Here is a 17103-nt window from a genome sequence, read left to right as displayed (position 1 = left end):
CCTTAAATACTATCTGTAAAAAGAAATATCCACCTTTTTTTTAAGAGTTAAAAGCGTTCCCAATTGAGATCAGTATCCACTTTTTTGGGTGCAAATATTGAAAGCTGAAGGAATAGTAAACTCAATTTTCAATGCTAATTGCCTTACATTAAAGAACAATATAACTTTTATCTTTTCTTATATCCTTATTACACCAGAATTCACTGCATTTTTCAGATCATACAGTAATGAACTCTTTTCCTAATGGGTATTCAGTACTACATCATTTACACCAATTTATTTCAGTAACAAACTAATTCCAGAAGCAGCACAATTAACAAAGCACTGATTCCTTGTCTAGTTGGTTTCCACATTTCTACATAACACCCCCAAAGAATAACCACTAAGACTCACTAGCCCCTTCTTTTCTTTCAACTCAGACTCAACAGAAGTACCTCTGGCCCGATCCATGCTGACCACCTGGTCAGGGTGCTTGGTGAACTGGGAGGCAGAAGAGGTAATTAGCTCTCAATAAGCTAAAGGACACTGCTTTAGGCTTTCTCCTCTGCTGATTGTGGTATGACTGCTAGGAAGAACTTTAATCCTGAAGAACTTTACTTGTCTTTGAAATTGGCCAAGCAGCCTATTCTAGGTTGCTTGGTAGGCAAGCAGATGGCCTGATCATATAGGCCAGGGGTCCTCAAACTTTTTAAACAGGGGCCGGCATGCGGATGAAGTGGCAGGAGGTCATCTGCGGCTGCTTGGTTTCCCCCCCCAACCCCCGGCGGGGTGGGGGTGGGGGTTCTGTAAATACCGGGGGCCGGATTGAGGACCCTGGGGGGGGGGGCTGTATCCAGCCTGCGGGCCGTAGTTTGAGGACCCCTGACATAGGGTGTTTTTTCCTGTAAAGGCTATGGTGAGAATGAATTTCAGCTGAATGCATTCCCTTCACATTCATTTTTAGAACTAAAATTTTAATAACTAAGTATTCAGATGCTCATCTGTTTGAATTTTTGCTAGTAGAAAGTGTGGTTGTCCATAAAGTAAAAGTTATACTACATTATTAAAGAATGTACTCAGGAGTTTTGTGGGGTTTTTTTTCCCTGTGAAGGGGAACTGTGTGATAAGTTTAAGAGCATTCCAGCAAGACTGTGAAATAAGAACTTCAGCAAGCTTAAAAACGCAATCATTCTTGCTATTGAAATGTCCCAGATTCTTAAGCTTCCCCAAGACAGAGTCAACTGCTAATATTATTATTATTATTACTACTACTACTACTATTCTTATGTTTTTTTAAGGACAAATGGGTGCTACGTGTCTGTTTTCCTATTTGCATCTTTCACCATTATCCAGAATTTAAACCTTTTAAAAAGTTATTTTACATAATATTTCTTATTTCTGACTGATGGTACATTTCTTGCTAATACCACGTCTTTACTTCAATTCAGAACCAAGTTTTATATATATATTTTGTCCTCTCTCCCCATTTTTTCCTTTGATGACAAAGAGGTTTTTTTAATTTTAAAAAATATACAACTGGGAAAACCTTAAATGTCGATGTAAGAGACAACGCAATAGTGCTTTCAAATAACTTCTTTTTCAAAACATCAATATCCATAAGAACTGGATAGTTTGTGGAGCTGATGATGAGATGTGAATAATTCTATGAGTATGCAGGTTCAGCCTCAGCAATGCAAGCAGAAACTTATTGAGTAGATCACCATACAATAAGTCTGTCATTGAATGTTCATTGACATGTATCCAGTTCCTCAGGAAACAAAAGCAGTGCCATTGGAACACAAATTTAGTTGGCATATCATTTGGTATCACTGCTCAGGAGGCCAAAGAAAGTTGTCCTCTTTCATTAGGAGCATTATATTGTTGGGTGTTGCACTATATCTGTTTGGTCCATGAAGGACATAGATTTCTGCCATTTTCCCTCTAGTATACTATGTGAAAACTAACTTCACTTTTTTTCCTAAAATAATTTTAAAACTGGTTAATATATTCCAGTTAGATAGCACACATTTATCCCCTGTGATCTTCCTTATATAAGTATCATTTGACTTTCAGCATGTTTTTACTTCATGACAGCTGAGGGAAATATATATACGCAATCAATATTCCTAGGTAACACCTGAATATACAGAGATTTTATCTACAACACAACAGCAAAACATTAACACTTTTATCTCACAACCCTCCTACAGAGAAACAAAGACAAGAAGGCATTACCATGCCCATTTCAAGGACTGCAAAAAGACCAGGCATTTGCAGGAGTGGTTCGCTCAGGTCCACAAAGTAGAAACAATAATCATAAATCAGCATTTTCTTCCTATCAAGCTTTAGCTAAAGATGACAATCTCCCTTCTCTAAGCTGAAAACAATGTATAGTCCCCAGACTGCACTCAGAAAGATTAGTCCAGGAGAAATAGCAAGACAATGCTAAAACCTCTGAGGAGAAATAGGCCAACAATGTAGCCCGTAGCCTGATACAGCTAGAGTCATTGAAGGTTATTGCTTCAAAAGGTGCTGGAAAAAAACAAAGAACAGGTGTTCATGCTGATGGGAATAAGAATGAAATCCAACACTTGTTTCTGTCCTCTTAGTAACCCTTACTCCATGATTTTTGGTGTCCAGCCTTAATGACCCTAAATCTTCTGAAAGTCAACTGTGCTAGAAATGTCAAGCAGTGATTCAAAAAACATTCACTATTACTGCGGTAGCAGCTGACCACAAACATAAAATTCATGATCCAGACTGTTTGTCACAGGACTCGGTCTTATCTGAAATAATAGAAAATATTTGCCGTAGTCTTTTAACCTTTTAAGCAAGTAAAAGCCACAGAGTGTGAACATACTCCAATAAACAGTCTCTAAGGTATGTGTATGCTGATGTATCAAAAGGTTTAAAAAACGTCATTTGATTGCATGTGTTCTCCATCACATATGTAAGCACTCTACACTTCCACAAATTAAATGCTTGTCAGACTGCAAGGCATGAAGATTCTTTTTTAGAAAGCAAACATGCATTTAGCCAGCCCTGATCATTGCTAGTAGCTGTTCTGAATTCTGGTCAGCAAAGCATGGTAAATAGTCCTTCCCTTGCCATAACCTACCATGATAACAATTCTACATCTGTATCCCTAGCACAATGCTGCAGCCCCTCCCTCACCGCACACAGTGACACACCAAATACATTCTCTGGGCTCAGCAAGCCTTGCATCAGGTCCTGCTTCTACATGATGGTCTGGTGAAAGGGAAAGTTAGGGAACAACTCATGTGGAATAATTGCAACAGCAGAAGAAATGGATAGTTATCTAAACCACTGTGCTTGAGACTCTGACAAGCCCACTCCATTATTAGAACATGCTAATTAGTATATGCTCTCTGATTTTCTCTCTGCTACTCTTCTTGACGTGTTAAAAAATAAGTTGGAAATAGGTGTTAATTCACCTTATAAATTAACACGTACACAATGGGGAAGCGTTGTTTGACTATTTTCTGTGTGACTAACTTTATAATACTTAAAAATACAAACCCTGGCCTCATAGCTACATGAACTTATCGGCCAGTAATAATCTTGCCTCAAACATCACAGTCAGAATGTGTTGATCAGGGGGTTTCATTTTTATGCAACTATGGAGAGTGTCAGCTAATAATCAAGAAAGTGCTTAGGAAGATTTTCTTACTGGCACTGAATTCCAACAGAGATGGGAGGTGTCTGAGGAGAGATAAAGCAAGAAGGAAGAAGATGGAAGAAAGGAAATTCTTGCTGAACAGTGGATCAGAAGCCCCAAGATAAGTACACAGAAAAACCTCTATCTCTAGGGATGCCGAGCAGTTCTGAAAATCTCTCCTGCACAGCTAATATCCCCACCAGCATGACACTGGTTAAATGGAAAGAGAAGGAAGGAGAAATTATGGCTTTCCTTCTCAAAGTATAAGAGAATTATTCAGAAGCATTTGTGAGCCAGCCATACATGCCTACCAAATGTATCTTTTGGCTCCAGCGGTGCATCAAAGGGGACTGTACATTGAACCCTGCAGAGAATCCCAACGTGGGACAAAGGAAAACTTGCCTGAGGGATGTGGGACCTGGGCAGGCCTACCTTGGCCAACAACACCTAACCCACTTATATTTAAAATTATAACATCAGATTTTATGCAAATGGATGCCTGAAATATATGACTGTAAACAAAGAGTGTTCCTATTAAAAAAAAAAAAAAAAAAAAAAAAAAAAAAAAAGCAAATGTTCAGTATTTTCCAGATTTTGATTGGTGAATTTGTAACATTGGGGGACCCTTTGGAAACAGTTGCTGCTAACTACAGAGAGTTGATGACACTGATAATATGCTGTCTTTGCTGTAAATATCACCCTTTGTTCCTCAAAATACAGGGCTGCTATTTACACGTTCGTTGCAGCCAAGGTTCAGTTTCTCCTGTAGGTCAGAGTGGAAGATTACTTAATTACATACTTTTATGATGAAAATCACTGATTCACATCTGCCTTTGTATCAAAATATGTCTGCCTTTCATCCAACTATATTAATTGCATCAAGTATGCATAGTCTGTATGCTGGTATAAATGAAAAGTAGATCATCTAATTTTCCAATACAAACAATAGATTCAGGAAATTAGTCATATTTTAAATTAAAAAGTTAGGACACTATTCTGTTTAATAATTTGCAATGTGTATTGATACCACAGTGGATTGTCAATGTGAAGCCAAATTACTTTTCCATAACCACAAATATGAAACCAGTCCTTAACTTTGATATAGGTAAAAACCTAATCATAAATCTAGGTCCTGTTGTCTCTCTAAAATAGCCCCAAGATTAGTTCTGACATTCATTCCCTTTGAGAAACTTCAAATAGTAAATTTTAGTAGCCGTATAAAGTGTCTAACAGTTTTCCAAGTAAAAAAAAAAAGTGAATTGGAGGAAAGTTTATTACACCACAGCAGTGACAAGTTCTCTCTCTGCAGGCTTGCAAGCTTCAGGAGCACTCTAGCTTTTAACATACGTCAGCTGTTCTATGCCAGTCAACAGAAACCACAAACCAGAAGGGAATGCAGAGGTATCAAAGCAGTTGTCCAAGGCTCCAGATATGCAGCAAGCTCTCAAGACATCCTCCTCTTGAGCTTCTGTGAGGACAGAAAAACCTCCAACACCGTTGGCCCTAGCTATGAACCACATCTTCCTGAATCACTGCCCTTCGGCTGGTAGTCCCCACCCTAACGGTGCCAAGAAAAACTCACTGGGTACAACTTCAGGTTCTGCTTTCCCTATGAGTCCCCATCTTCAATGTTTTTCAGGGATTTTCATGTACAACTTCATCTCCTAGAGACTATTGTGGCTTTCGAAACAAAATAATCCCACCTCACAACTAAATGTAAAGTTATCCAGAACAAAATATTTCAACATCACAAGCCTACCTAATGTTTTTTTAGCAGTAAAGAGCTTGTGTGCTACTTCTAACAGAAAAGGTATGTAAATAATATAAGCACATCTTTCCCAGCAAAAGGAATACTTTATTTTGTGAAGGGCCATGAAAATGCAGATAATATAAAGTATAAGACTGAAGAAATCACAAGGAAGCACATGCTAAATGGCCACCTCACTTCTGAAGGTTTGGCAGGGTATTCTATTGACACAAATTTATCTGCTGGCTAACAAATACAGACATGCTCTTCTCCTCTCAAACCATCGTCAGCTTTTTTTGGCCACAAGACATACTCTGGAAATGATAAAAGAAACTGGGAAAGTTTAATGAACTTACCTTTAAAAAAAATAATTCTTAAAGAATGAGACAAAAAAGGTTTTAAATAAAACCTTAAACACAGCACAGAGTGAGTAAATAAAGAACAATGAGATACAACAGCCTCTTATGACAAGGAGATCATGTATTTCAGCACTATGAAATATGTGGTTATACAGACAATATAAGACAAAGAAAAAGATCAGACTAAAATCAAATTCTGTCTTGAAAATCACAAATAGATGGTTTACCTATTACAAAGAAATATTACCTCGATTACCTGAATTCAGATAAAAAATTACAAAAAAAATCCTGATGCACCCATAGACAGGGACCAAGGCACAAATGCAAGTTCAAAGCCTGAGGAATGCTGTTTTCAGAGACCTTTTAATATTTGATTACTGATATAAAATTGTGTCACTCTCCTCCATGACTACTGCATAGCACCAATAATTAGTTATCCTTGAATACATAAATTAACAAACATATCTATACCTAACATCATTTTATTCTGTACAATACTTACAAATACATCTACTGGCTTTTTGATCAAGCTGATTTCCTGATGTTTGTGACTGGCAAGTCAGCTTATTTCTTGTTCCTGAATCTTCTTCCCTTCTGTGTTTTCCAGTCATCTTAATTAGCATGATTAAAGCCAAGCTAAAGATATATTAGCTATAACTTTACTCATTCTTTGCTACTCTACTAAATGTTATCCTGTGCTGCTTCTTAAACTATAATATGATCTTATTGCTTTCATTTTATACTAGTAATAACCTATTTAGTAGTCCAGAATATAAAGCTAATTATAAGTGTGTACTTTTCATAATGACCACACAATCCTTAAGTACCTTCACCTTTCTAAGTCCTTTCAAGGAATCAACATTAAACCCAAAATCATGTGTGTTCTCTATAATGTTTAAGTTCATCAGTATAAAAGCCTTGCATTTTCCTGTGACAGCAACCAGGTGGACACTTACTAAATAATTATTTTTTTAAAATCTTTAAGCCTATGCTTAAAAGTATTGCCGAACAGAAGCAACAGCATCTCTTTGACCATGCAAAGTCAAGTCAAGTAAGTTACTGAGAAACAGCCCTTTTCTTCACTCTTACTGCATTTAAAATTGGTTAATAGTGGATTCTACATGAGACACCATGGAGTTCACAGTGAGTGGCTTCTCTGCAAATGGTTGGTGCCAAAACAAACAGATTTTTTTAAACCTGGGACCAATCTGCTTCTTTTGTTTTCTAGACATCTCTTTTGTGGTAGCTATGGCAAGCAGCTGAGTGATCTCCTCTGTTCCCAAAGGAGTTCCATTTCTATGGATGGTCACCACTTTTCTATGTTATGCAGCTAGAGGTTTGGAGTGTGAATTCACCATTAGATGTGGGGATAACAGTAAACAAACTAACCAGCCAGCCATGTTAACATGTTGTCAAAAATAAGGGACAGTATCAATTTAAATTCATTACTTATTGTAAAGATCTGGTAATGGGAAAATTTTTACCTTTTCTTATCATACTTCAAGTACAATGGCTGTCAAGACATAAATGTTAAACATCCGAATAATCATTAAAAACCAGGGCCTAATTCAAGTTCAGATTTAAGAATAATTTTTTTGCCAGAATCAAGATTTTTTAAATAAGTATTTCCAATGTCACTGGTCTCTCCGCTGCCCAGAATAGTATCTCTCAGCATTTTATTCTAATTTAAAAAAAAAAAAAAAATTATATCATGTACAAGGTGGTTTGAAATGACTAGGAATGGAATCAGTTTAATCCTTTTTCATTTTTTTTATGAATGAATTAAATTTCATTTAAAGGAACTATGATTCAAAATTCAGTTAATGCCTTCAAAGGGTCAAAGACTCTGCACAACTTGTTTCTTAGTACCAGAACCACCAGGAAAGAAGTGCTCGATGCCCTATTTCATGCCAGACACAGTCTGAATTCATTTAAACATCACTAGGATAAGACAGCAAGAAATACACCAACAGGAACACTAGCTTTGCCTGTCAACAATCTCCACAGGTGTTTGTACTGCAGTGGCTGCTACCATCTCGGAACTGAACTGTGAATCAATGGGCAGATTTAAGTTTGCAGAGTACAGGTTCGGTGAACCGGATTTTGTGGAGTGAAGCTAGGGAGGAAAAAAACCCTGTTTCTTTCTTTCTCTCTGTATAAATTTCAATTAAAAAAATTTCAAACCTCCCAATCTGATGCTGGAATTAGAAGTCTGAATTTCTCTTGCATGACTTTGGGTATGTGTTGCCCCTGTAGCCAGTAGAGCAGGGAGACGGAGATGTGGACAGACAGGTGCCTTAGGAGGGTAACAAAGCCATCTGCAGAGAGCTGAGGGTGACTGCTTTCCTTGCTCAGGTACTGCAGGAAGATCCTAACCCCTAATGGGAGGACTGTGAGCCTGAACAACCTTCCCTCTGGTTCTCTCCTCCTCTTGCTGATAAAGCATTGTATATATCATGGATCTTTTCTGCTGTGGTGCATATTTGCAGCTACTTGCTAAGAACTTGTTTGTTTATAGAGTGTTCATTCTCTGATCTCCTTATGCATATGTTTTTACGAGTATTGATGGGAGAAGCCAGCACTTCAGTCACATACCTTATACTCTACATCCTAAGGCCAGGCTCGGACAGAAGCTATGAGACTCCCATTTGCCATTTTGGCCAAAGCATTGGCCACAGTTTTGAGCCCAAATACTTTAGATCTCTTGTAGATAACTTTATTAAAGATCACCAAGCTCCTTAAGGATAAAGACAAAGCTGACCTTGAGTAAGGATTTTGAATCCAGGGCACTATTCTATGGGGAGCCAATGCAAACAGATGATGGATTTGATGGGCTCACGGTATCCCATACTGCTGAGAAAGCATGTCACAGTGTACCATGCTCCTAAGGACTTGAGTCTATATAATTATTATATTGTGTTTGTGTAGTTCACAGAGGAAAAAAAAAATTAGGTTTGTATTTCTATCATTATACATGAGAACAGGATGGAATCTCAGACTACTGAAAATGGTGGGAGGTTTTGATTTGTGGAGTCACTATCAGCAGGGATTTCAAAAGCATTACTAAAACTACAAAGAAATGGATGAATAATACATCTGCTGGAAATTAAATATGTGGGGACATCAAAATTATTCACCGATTTGGAAAGCATGGGGGGTTAAATATTATGACAATTTATTTTGACATTCTCTAGAAGAAATATTTCAATATTTTCAAAATAGGAACACTCTGAATTTCTATTTTGAAATAGCATATTTGTTTTGAAATTGATACAACATAGCTCTGGATTTAACAAAAATGTTTCAGGTTGGCAAAGAATACATTTTTTCTTCCTGCTAAGGAAAGAAAACAAACTATTAAAGTCATTAAAAGTTGTTTCAACTTGTTACAAGCATTGCCTCCAGAATGTTTAGTTCATCCACCAGACTTTCAAATAGATGACAAAATGTATCATTCCTACAGCTCTTTGAAATAAGAGGGGGGAAAAAAGCAACTGGAGATACATACCTTTCAAAGACCTTGGTTATGAAGTTTGTTTTTCCTGGCCTACTACTCATTCCAGCATAAATGGACTTCCTATGTTGTAAACCCAAGATAAGCAGATAGATATCACCTAGAGCACTGTACAGCTGTTTCTCCCTCTGTATTTGCCCTTATCATTTAGCTCCCCATACACTCCATAACGGTCAATAGACCCTGGCTCCTTCAAGAGAGATCTAAATCACTACCTACCTCAGGGGGGGATTTCAGTTACACAGCAAGGCTCCTTCTGCTTTTCAGTCTGAAAATTTGTGGCAGTTTCATTTAAGTGATTCACAGAGCCTTATATTAAGTTACATACAACATGGAATAATTCAGTCACTACAACAGTTAATGTCTTATTTTTATGTTAAATTCAATTTATTCTTACTATGTCTCAACTATTTCAGCCCTCACTGTGCTGCAGGCATATACATTAGCAATGTATGAAGTTTATTTTAGAGGCTGCCAGGAGCACAGAGCTGGAGAATCTGGACAGGTAAGGGGCAGGTACATGAAGCTCTGCTTGCCTGGGGACACAAAATGTGATTTGGGATTAACAGGAACAGTAAATTTGAATCTGGTAAAATACCTGGCAATAAAACAGCAACTCTTAGACTATAAAGCCTAGTTCTGCAGTGGGAACTGCAATCTCAGCCACAGATTACATTGAGCACTGAATATTACAAGTGGCTCACAAAAATAGTTTTCTCTAATCCAAAGACTCCGGCTTAAGTAAAACTTAAGTTTTTAAAAGATGAAGTGCTAGATCCTGTGCTACAACTTTCATTGGATCAAGCCAGGAAAAGAAGGAGCACAATTTGAGGTAAGTCTCCATCACTTTGCAGTGACTGTCTACTTGTATTCGGCACTGATGAGACTACACTCCAAATACTGTGTTCAGCTTTGAGCCCTTCAATTCAAAAGAGACATTGGGGTGCTGGGGCACATCCAGAGAATGGTGACGGAGCTGGTGAAATGTCTCGAGCACAAGTCTTATGAGAAGCGGCTGAGAGAACTGGGGTTGTTTAGTCTGGAAAAGAGAATACTCAGGGGGAACCTTATCACTCTCTACAACTAACTGAAAAGAGGTTGTAGGCAGGTGGGGGTGATCTCTTCTCTCAGATAAAAGTGACAGAAGAAGAAATGGCCTCAAATTATGCTGGGAGGTATTAGATTGGATATTAGGAAAAATTTATTCACTGAAAGTGTGCTCAAGCATTGGAACACGATGCCCAGGGAAGTGGTGGAATCACCATGTTTAAAAAATGTGTAGATGTGATGCTTAGGGACATGGTTTAGTGATGGACTTGGCATTCCTGGGTTAATGGTTAAACTTGATGATCTTAAAGTCCTTTTCCAACCTAAATGATGCTATGATTCTATCTGGGTTTGGAGCTCTGTCAGAGAGACTGAAGCTTTACTCAGTGTGCCCATACATTCTGAAAGAATGACGCTTTGATATAGACACTTTCCCCTCCAGGCTCCCAGCCAGCTTCTTTCCATGATCATCAAGACAAGTAGCACAGCTGTTCATGCTGATCCTGAACACCTCCACTTAAGCAGTGAGGCCATGGCCCCCATACAATATCAAAATTCAGCTTTAGTAAGTGCGTATAATTTATGCTAGCACTGCAGCAAGCCTCTTTTTAAAACAGAAAAAAAAAAAATCCCCTCTTCTGCTTGGTGTTTGGTCTTTCCTTTACATTCTTTCCTAGTAATTTTTGTTTGGTTTTAAAATACTATTACTGTTTGCATGAGTTGCAGTACTGACCAGCAAAACCAGTTATGAGCCAAGGTCCTCCCTTTGTGTATTGCATTGCACAGCCTTAAAAGATTTTCCCTTCCCCAAAGCATTTGTAGTTTGCAAAACCTTAAAAACATGCATTTAGTTAGAAAGACACATGAGGACAAACATGACGGTACGTCTAACATAAATGATGAAAATGAATCCAGGTAGACTCCTGTTCCCTCTTCCATTAGGAAGACTTGATTCAATTAAAAGCCAGCAAATGTAAATCACACAGAATATATCCTTTTATATTCAGACTAATGTGTGGAACTGACAGACGCTGCTGAGGTTTTGTTGAAGTAAATAACTTAGGAAGCTTTAAACAAGAATCAGACATTAACAAACAAGCACAACATCTGTAATTTCCACACCAAGGATTAAAATTACAAGGAATGTCAATCATCTGGCTTGAAACTAATCAGCCAGTCAGCATATCAGAAAATATATTTCTTCACAGAGAAGAAAAAATATTGAAGTAAAAGGTCTTAATTTGAAACACAAGCACTGGATGTTCAGCACTGACAGAAACACAAATCCTACAACACGTGGACATTTTTCTGTTTTAACGGGTAAGCACTTCGTATCAGAAAGTTATTCTCATTTCACACTCACTTCAACAGCACTGTTTTCCAAAGGATTATTCATGTTTCACAGCACCATGAAAACAGAATTCAGCCCTTGGTATTTTGCTGGAGAGCTTCAGTATCAACAGAAGCGTTCTTGTATTGAATCCTGATGGGCTAGCAGCCCACCACTTTCTCCAGTCTGGAGTCATGATTCTGCTTCCATTCAATTTGTGCAATTTATAGAGACTCAGCTTGTTTCATGTTTCGTAACACATCTCAATTTGGGTCAGAAAAAAAAGTAATAATTGCCTGAAACCAAAGCTATCACTCACCATCTCTAACTTTTTTTTTTTTTTTTGTTACATACAGACTCTTGTAAATCATGCTTTCCCACTTCCCCATTCTACTTGCCCTCTCCCTACAATCTATGTTTTTCTTTCTCACATTTTAGTACCACCTCTTCTCCTTTCTTAGCCTTTTACCTTTGCTGCTTCTTAATTCTGCCTGCATCTCTTTACAACTGCAACTCTTACCCTGCTGGAGCAGCAGGTTGTGCAATTACTTAAGTTTTCCCATCTAAGAAGTTTTCCCACTAATATAATGGTAAAGATAAAAAAAGAAATCAGTCATACTTGGACAACAGAGCTCTCAAGAGACATTATTGCACTCTATCATCCTCTATTTCTATTCTCATGCTTACTAGAGAGACGGTGGCAGGTTTCTCGTGAAGACTTTAAACTCAAGAGACATTATTGCACTCTATCATCCTCTATTTCTATTCTCATGCTTACTAGAGAGATGGTGGCAGGTTTCTCGTGAAGACTTTAAACTCTCCATTCCCATTCTGGGTTCATTTGACATACATTGTAATCACACTGCTGAGACAAATTCATTTGAAATGCGTGCAGGTTAACACATCTAATTTTGTACTCTAGGTGTTCCACTGTAAATTAGTCTGGGCACTGACCATAGCAGTGGTACTACAGTGTCTGGTTTGTTTGCTTACACCAGGTTACCTCTTGTGAGTCTTCACTTACACTTAGTTTGCAGCTCTGAAAATGATCAACTGCTAGCCTTTAGAAGTTGGAACACCTGCCTAGTTTTTCACTTTATATCATTGCCAGTCGTCAGAATTTAGTTTTCAGATTCAAGTCAATTACCCTTACAGTACTTCAGGTCTGTAAATGCAATAGTGGTTAATATGGTAACAAATGCTTCATACTGTATTTTTTAATGGCAATAGTGATGCAAATTCCCATCAAGAAGAGATGAAAACAATAAAAGGGCCAGTCTTACATAGCTGCATAGCTACTTTTGAGGTGAGGGGGGGTCTTCTTTTTCTTGACTGTTATCGCACATCCACACAAAAAAAAAAAAGAGGATATATCATTCCTGAATTTTTATGTTTATTTAATAATGGCTTTGAGTGAGACTTGCAAAAAAGGGTGTAAATCTGCCTAACATAATAGGAGCAAACAGATAAGGCAGAAAAGTTCCCTATTCCTCAAGTTTCTCTGTAATACGAGTAGGATTTTCAAGAGCATGTTTTACTTATCTCCATTTCTGATTCAGAAAATGCCAAAATTCCTCCTGACTTCACAGAAATGAAATTATGTAAACAGTGAGGAATTTTTACTACAAAAATTAAAAGCTGCATAATGGTAGCAGGTGCTGAAGAGCTCAATATATTGATTGGCAAGAAAGTCTTGAGACTGAGGTAAACAGGGACAGGAAGAAGAAGAAAGGATGGTTGGAGATGCAGGAAACAAAATGGTGCACGCAAAGAACAACTAAAGAATGCAAATAATATATAACAACAAGGAGGCAGGTAAAATCGAATATTCTGAGATGTATTAGAAGAACAGTAGAGAAAATTTGGATATTTCTTATTAGAAATAACAACTTACAATGATTCAACCTGCTGTGAGAAATCAGCAGAACCCGTAACAGGAGTCACATTCAGGTTGTCATTTCTGCATACAGAAGTGCTTAAATTTGACCTATTATGCAGTTTTCCTAATCTTCATGTTAACATGGAAGAGCTGATAGTCAGTCTCTTCTTAGCAATGCCTTCTTTGGACTGAAACCAAAGAGTTCAGTCTTACTCTGTAAAGCAGAAAAAAATAATACATTCTATTTCTACTATACTAAACAGCAGAACTATATTTTTCTTTTTAATTCTGATTTGCATTGCATCCTTCCAGTCTTTGATGAAAAGGGGGACAGGAGGAAAAAATTTAAACTTTTTCCCCACAGAATGAATAAATATAGCCAAATCACCAGCGTGGAAAATAACTGTATGAGCCCTAGGTACCAAAGCTTACCCACAAATAGCTCATAGTGAATAATGCATATGGTTTAAAGTCAGTTAAAATAAGTGCCAGGTCACTTATCAGGCAGCAATGAATTTGCAGGGCTTTGATACAAAATTCTTTTTTTGACTCTCCCTCTCTGAGGTACAAGTAACTGAAATAAGATGCAGGCATTTAATGCCTGAAGTGAAATGTGGGCAAGAGCTGGCCAGTTCTGCAATCTTTCAGTCCTGCATCAAAACAGACTAATGGCGCTGAAGAGGCGATAGTGACATGAAAAAGCCAGCTTTGACTTTGTGAAATGAGTTCTTGACGTCATGTCAGGACCTAAAGCATTACTATCCCTCAGAAATGGAAAGGATTTGCCTTGGCTGAAAATTTCAGCTGAAAACAACAGACTAAGGATCTAACACCATGGGCCATTTGCTTTGATTCCAGTTTAATTTCAGCTTCAGAAACATTATGCATTTGGCTGTCAGATTACAACCTTTGCATGACCTAAAACTTCTACACTGTATGTTCATACAGATGCTTCAGGGCTAGCCTCCCTTCATATGAATTCAGCTCCTCAGACTGCTAAATATTGGGCACATACTCCAGCCTTGGAAAAGTACCAGAGGTTCTGCAGCAAAGCCATTATGTTGAAGGCATTTATGAAAGGAAAGGGAAAAACTACTGAAAATCACGTAGTATATGGTCTTTCCCCACAAGACTGTACCCTGCTCTTTATTTTACCTTCTCTGGTCAATGAGCCAAAAGCTTAAACAAGCAGCAAATTTCTGCACTGAAAATGCAGCCAGATGATTATGCACAGAAGCTCTAAAGCTCTTCAGTCACTGCTTTCCGGCATTCAGTAGAAAGTTGTTTACATTACAACCTAAATTATTTTTTCCTTGATGTGCTTGTCCCTGTCAAAACGTGTTGTTTGTACGAACACAGCTCAGGTAATTCTGATTACCTTCAGTTAATAACTTACCCCTAATGGCAAATTTTCTAGTGATCCAAGGACTGGAACTGTTAACAGTCTATATATATGTCTATACTGGAGCAGGAAAAACAAATTTTATACTAAGACTTGGCAGGAAACATGAAAATAATTATCCTTTAGTAATAATAAAATGAACAAGTATTTCAGGGAAGGTTCACCCTTCATTCTGTTTTTCTTGAAAAAAAAGCACAGGTGATTCATTTGCTGTTTAGAATTAAGAAGTTAAATCTGAAGAAAAACATTGAGCTTTATAATTTGAGGGAGGGGTTAGCTCATGGTATTACTTGAACTGTATTAAATTACATTTCTATTTGAGCACTGAAAAGCACTAGAAGTAAACTGCAGGAATTCCCAAGTTCACAGTATTAGGGTTTATTTTAACTGTTGTCAATAGAAACATAAACTGCTTTGTTTCCTAACCATTGATAAAAAATCCCAGCCTCACACAGACATGCCTGAAAAAGTCTGGCTGTAAGTAAATTATACAAAGACCCTTGAAGTAGTACCATTCAATATTATCCAGTCACATAAAAGCACAGCATATCCTTCCAGTGAGCAGCAGCCATCCAGCTACTGGTTGCTACAGAGGCATGATAAAACCTATACCCCCTAATAAATAAACCATCAACAACACATAACACCATGTTATTGGTAATTCATTGGTTCTAACGTCCATATTAATTCACAGCCAACAAGCAGACATTGAACTGTTGCACTTTTTCAATGTTGGAAGACTGCAGAAAATGTTCCTTCCTTGCATTCTGTTGGACGTTACTAGCTTAGATAACTCTCCTTGCAAAATTCATGTCAAGACAATTTGAAAACACTGAACCAAGTCTTAGCCTTTTTTTTCTAAGCATAAACTGACTTAGATTCATTGAAAGCTTTACCAGAAATCCAGAAACAAGAGAGTTTTGTCCCCACAAGTTTTACCATCATGAAGTTTAAGTGACACATTTCTTATTGATTTCAAGATACTTAGTTGTATGCTTTTGTCCCCTCTCCTTTTCCAGTGACTTAAGCAAGGGAAAGATAGCGTTACTTAGCCTTGATAATCAATTGCACTAAGCATTCAGAAACAGGAAAATCCCAGTTCCTTTTCTTCTCTTAATACAATCAACATTTAAGAGAAAGGTACATTAATAACTACCTTAAAACGTGTACATTGCCTTAAACAGGTTTTCATGTGTCCTGTTTGTTAAATCAGCAACCTTTCATATCAATTTAAAAAACTGTATTTACTTTATTAAAATAACTTACACATTTGTATTTTAGTAATCAGTACTGCTTCCACTTTAATTAGTCTTACAGGTGCATTCAGGATTTATTAAAGTGTTGTATTTATGCTTTGTGATGTTTATATTAATAATACGTACAAAGACATCTTCTGAATAATAACTTGGATATTGTTTTTCTTTCAAACTCTTGTAAAGAAATCAAAGAAGTGATTTATGACCACTGTCCAAGAACAAAAGATACTCAGAGTTACGTCTAATCTAAGTACTATCTTCTGTGATTTATTTCTTACCACAGATAGTTTGCAAGCACTCAAATACAGTTTAAACATACCATTTCACAACTGCATGGCCTACAGCCTGAAATCCCTATAAGCTTGATCCTTTCAGGAAGTCTCTGGATACATAGGCACGTAAGGACAGACAATTCTAAAGATCACATGGGAAAATCACCCTGGAAAAAAGTTACCAGGAAGGATTTGGGCTTTTTCCTATGTCTTCAAGTTACCAGAGACCTAGTATTTCATGTCTATCAAAACAGGATCCCTCTTGGACAGTCTGGGGCAGGAATTTACATGGACTACGGGAACACAGTTTCATACTTGGTGATATGATCTGTTTCCTCTGAAGTGGATTCACTTTAGCAAGCACCATACTGGAAATTCTGTTACAAGCCTGTGAAGAACTAGGAATAACATAAAGAGACCATGGCTGAAATTTACTATTTTGTAACAATTTTTATTGCATAAAACAGAAACTATCTCATTTTGAGTTAAAAAGGGGGGTTTTAATGAAATTGAGTAGCATTTACAAAAACATTTACAATTTACAAATATCTCACCTACGACTTTTGAAAATGACACCCTCATTAAAAACAGAGTGTATCCACAGAAATATCTATGGGTTAATACATGTCTTTGAAACTA

General features: G+C 37.4%; 1 protein-coding gene across 3 annotated transcripts in view; it reads right to left on the bottom strand.

The window, feature by feature from the left end:
• Positions 1–17103, bottom strand: part of GRM1 (glutamate metabotropic receptor 1) — a 197724-nt gene that overhangs the window by 135709 nt on the left and 44912 nt on the right. The gene's annotated exons all lie outside the window — the stretch shown is intronic.

This window comes from Falco naumanni, chromosome 6 (assembly GCF_017639655.2).
Source record: "Falco naumanni isolate bFalNau1 chromosome 6, bFalNau1.pat, whole genome shotgun sequence".
NCBI lineage: Eukaryota > Metazoa > Chordata > Aves > Falconiformes > Falconidae > Falco > Falco naumanni.
Note: the sequence above shows the minus strand (reverse complement) of the source record. Positions and strands in the feature narration are given on the sequence as shown.